The following is a 4,796-nucleotide window of genomic DNA, read 5'->3' as shown; positions in this document are numbered from 1 at the left end:
GAGATAAATTAGGGTTAAAATTATTTTATCAAATTATTATATTAAGACTTTTTAATTAAGTGACGTAATTAAAGTATTAATATTATTAATATTTATTAATATTATTTAGACTTGAATAGTCTTTTGTTTTATTTAAGTTAGCGAGTTTTTGATTTTGTTTTCTGTAAAAAAAATTGTCTGAGTCCCTATGTCTCACTTTTGTATTGTTTTTAGTCCCTAAAAGAAAAATTCGCAGGAAAACTGCGGATTTTGACTTTATGGACTAAAACCAACATAAAAAGTGAGATATAGGGACTCATACAAAAAAAAAATTACAGGAACCAAAATCAAAAACTCGCTAACTTACATAGAACAAAAGTGCATTTAAGCCTATTACTTATTATCACTATTATTAGTATTACTTATTATTATTAGGAATATTATCAATATTATTAAAAATAAATTATCATGGTTAGTTATTAATGTTATTATTATTTATTAATGTTATTATTGTTTATCAATATTATTATTTCTTATTATTATTTATCATTATTAGAGATATTATCATCAATATTTTTAAAGTTAAAGTATTAGAATATTAATATTATTAATGAATTATTAGAATTAAGTTATTATTTAATCATATTTTATTCTTTTTTATTTATTTATTTTTATGTATCCTGAGTTATTGTTATTGGGTCTCAATTACATTTGTTTGAGTTAGCCCAAATCGGGCCTTTTTCAATTGGGTCAAGTGTGATCGAAGTCCACATTTTAGTTGGGTCAAGCGTAACCCAAACCCATCATCCAACCGGGTCTAGATATTGACCCAAAACCCTGTTCATCTTCTTCCCCAATCAAACCCCTGATGTCACGCACATAATGAATAATCAAACAGTAAACACAATTGAATCCAAGCTTTTCATTTTTACTGGAATCATGAATTACAAATCGAATCAAGACTACATGCATCAAATAATCTGTTACATTTCAAACGTAAAATCTATTTTCAGAAAAAATCTGAAAACCTGATTGCTAATACAAATCAAATCCTAAAATTCCTAACTAAATCAATATAATTAAAAACCTTAACCTGAAATGAATCTATATAAGCCTAAGGATTAAACAAAAAACAGGGGAGAAAAACCCAAAACAGAAATCCTTTGTTGTTGCAAATCCAAACCCTTTATCAAAGCTCGAATCAAACTTAAGATTAGGGTTTCACATTGAAACCCTGACTCTTCTGAGCTAGACTCTATCATTTGTACATCGTACAAAAAAAACAGAGAGAAGAAGTTAAAAGAGGAAGAAGGATAAACCGGATCAAAAGAGGAAGAAGAGAATCGAAGAGATTACCTGCTTACTGGAGAACCTCTCATCTCCGTAGGTTGGTTGGATTTAACTTACCTTTGCCTTCTCTTCATTTCAAAATTTGCATGTTCATGTTTCAATATTGGATTAATGAGATTTGGGGTTCGATGTGGGTTTCTGGGTAACTTTTAGGGTTAGGGTTCATCGCAGTTAGGGTTAGAGTTCATTAGATGAACCCTAGGGTTCTTCGCTTCCCAGGTTATAGGATTAGCGTTCACCGCGGACCCAGGTTAGGGTTCTTTGTTGGTGAGATTTTCTGGGTAGGCTTTGTATTAGGGTTCTTGGGGATGAGTTTTTCGGTTGAAGGTTAACCGAAAAACTGAGGATAAGGGCGGTTTGAGGGATGGTAGGGAAGAACATGGGTGGCCGGAGGAGAGGGTAGAGAGAAGAGTAGAGCGAGAGTGGAGAGTAAGAGGGAGATGAAAGAGAGAAAATAGGAGTGATCCGAAGAGAAAAGGATTTAAATATGTCCCCCCGGTTCCGCTAGATTCCCCCCCATGTGGCCTTCACTAGGGCCCTCAGATGAGTTGACCCTTGATTCATCTGACGCGCCCAGATCCACCATGGTCCGTCGAAGGACTTTGCATATCGTCCCTTCGATAAGCATACTTTCATGATCATCTCATCCAGCGCGCGAAGTTTGATCTTGTTGATTCTCCAATCAACAAATCATACGCTCCTTGTTGAGAGTATATTTTTGACTCTCCCAAGACGACCTTGGGGATGTTGTGGGCTCGGAGAGGCCAATGAGCCTCTCTCTATTTCTTTTTGCACCCCCTCCTAATGACCCACTTGCTAACTGGGTTCAAAGTACACCCCTTAGTTTTTTATTTGTTATTAATTTTAATTAATTAATTACTTAATTAACTATTAATTAGGCTTTACCTATTTAATATTTAGGATTAGTTCAATTAAAATAATAATTAGTTTATTTATTTATTCATGATAATTTATTTTTTATTTAATTGATTAATTAATTATAGTAGTAGTATTTTAATTAATTAGAGTTATATCATTATTAGGGTTAATTAAATCAGGAATCATGAGATAGAATCAAGCTTAATTCTTAGGGTTTTAAGGGATATAAAAATGGGATAAAATTGGGATAAAGGATATATCTTATGACATCTAATTTAATTTGTTTGTATTGCATTTAATTTAATTTATTTTGTATTATATTATTTATTTTTATTAAGTGATATTTTCAAATTTAATGGGACAAGGACATGGGATACAAACAGGGAATAAAACACAAAAAGTTTTCAAGAGTTAAATCGGGATTAAAACTGGGATAAAGGGTTATGTCTAATACCTAAATATGACTCTTAATCATTTTCTTAAATAAATTAAAATACTATTTTTTGCAAGGGAAAAATGGATAAAATCAAGTTAAACTCACTTCAAATTGTAAGACCTCTACCCTAGTGTATTGAAAATTGAGTATTTCTCCATCTCTGATACGTGATAATTTTTTAAGGGATAAAAACAATCAACCAACCAAAATTTTCAAGAAGAACTATGGTACTCTGATCCTTCGCCTAATGCGAAGGTACGTAGGAATAGAGTTGTAAACTCTAGCGAGTACAGTTATAAAAAAACCCTTTTTGGATCTCACATCCATTTAAGCAGAATACCTTATGTAAATAATTAAATAACCAACCAGTAATCAAGCAAATATATTGGGAATGCACACTAACACTAAAATTGAAGGAGGATCCCATTGAATATGATGGAGGTAAATGGTTCCTAGTACCTTCCCTTTACTTAACTAACTCCCGAACCTAGTCTCTCACCTTTAACTATTAGGTTTTATCATTATTTTCTTGTTCCTTAGGGACAAATAAAGGATAGTGGCGACTCTATCATTTTTCTAGCTATGACACCATACATAAATAAAATACCTATAATTTCAAAATATTATACAATCGAGACCAATAAAGTAGCAAGACCATCAAAATAAAATACAGACCATAGTACTACTACTATATACTAAGACACTCATGTGTATGTCTGACTACCTCTCCTCTACCTCCTCTGTCTTCTCTGTCAGCTCTGCCTCCTCGGCCATCAATCTCTTACGTCCCTTGATGTTGTCTCTGATACATCAATTCCCCCTTCCTCTGTCATGATGGCATCTAGGACCTGCCTCACTCATGCCCATCAGGGAAGATACATCTGCCAATGTCTATATATACAATCTCCACTATGAGACAACACCTAGGCAAGACATCCTCAACATGATCTAGTTGTGCCTACTCCTCCTATAATATCTTCTAATGAGATGGTCTTGGTAGGTCTCCTGAAGCAACTTGGACCATGTACGGATGTGACACCCTGAAGAACCATTAGATGTACCCTTCAACGTATCTCCAGTCGCTCTCAGCTATGGTAGCTCGTGCCTCCTCCGGTACCAGACGAATATCATAATCATTAACCATGTCCTCTATCTGTATACTTGTCAAGACAAGAGGAGCATAGACAACAGGGTGCCTGGGAAAGGTCTGAGTGTATTCGAACTTCCGTATCGCGCTCAGGCAGATGAGGAGCAATGAGACGCGATCCGCATGCCAACCATCCAGAGTATAACATTATCTTGTCAAATGGTCCCGTCTCACGATGGACAACATAGTTGTTGAAGTGCATGTCCTCAGCAACCAAACAATCAAGATGGACTCTGTAAGGCTTGGTCGCCTGGTTCCCTTTGAGCGGGATCAAAATAGTAGCACGCGACATATCCTTAGTGTAATAAGGTACACTCGCCTAACCAGAGATGCGCGGGAAGTGCTGGAGGATCCAACCTTGAAATGAAAAGTTTGGAACACACGAATCATCAGTAATGGCTTTGCAAAGATGAAATGAAAATGACAAAGAAACATTCAAAGACCAATAATTATTATCGTCAGTGGTATGGCGCTGCCTATGACCTGTTTTGTCTTCCACATACATCCCTCTCTCAACTTCGAATACAGGTAGACCAGACAAGCTGCCCCATATTTGCACTCATGGATCCGCTTGAAATCCATGAAGTAACATAGATATACGACAAATGTATAGGTGGCACTCTGGTCCTTAAAAATCATAGTGCCAACCAAATAAATCAGGTATGCTTTCAATGCATGCGATTTATGGAGCAACTGATAAGTGAATCCTTTTTACAGATGTTTCTCGTATTCTATTCAAGGTCAGATCCCTCGTTTCTATTGTAGCTACTGGTCGGGGAGATCTTATGGGCTCTAGCGACCTTTCAAGGGAGTGAAAGGAGTTGAGAGCGATGTATGAAACCCTTGAGCGGAAAAATTCTGACGTTGATAAGGAATTGGTTGAACTCTGGGTGAATGCTGATGATGTCAACTCTTTGCAGGAAGAGGTGGATCAATACGGTCGATCGTCTAATTTGGTTGCTTATATAGAAAATTTGAAGGCTTCTCTTGTTGATGGAGAGAAAC

At 35.6% G+C, this 4,796-nt stretch overlaps 1 long non-coding RNA gene across 1 annotated transcript; it reads right to left on the bottom strand.

Moving 5' to 3' along the window:
* Positions 1-886: 886 nt before the first annotated feature.
* On the bottom strand, positions 887-2,019 carry LOC127073156 (uncharacterized). Its single transcript, XR_007785679.1, has 2 exons — positions 1,336-2,019; positions 887-1,234 (listed from the first exon to the last, which is right to left on the bottom strand). It is a non-coding gene; the product is annotated as an uncharacterized LOC127073156 (long non-coding RNA).
* Positions 2,020-4,796: the final 2,777 nt, after the last annotated feature.

This window comes from Lathyrus oleraceus, chromosome 4 (genome assembly GCF_024323335.1).
Source record: "Lathyrus oleraceus cultivar Zhongwan6 chromosome 4, CAAS_Psat_ZW6_1.0, whole genome shotgun sequence".
Classification (NCBI taxonomy): domain Eukaryota; kingdom Viridiplantae; phylum Streptophyta; class Magnoliopsida; order Fabales; family Fabaceae; genus Lathyrus; species Lathyrus oleraceus.
Note: the sequence above shows the minus strand (reverse complement) of the source record. Positions and strands in the feature narration are given on the sequence as shown.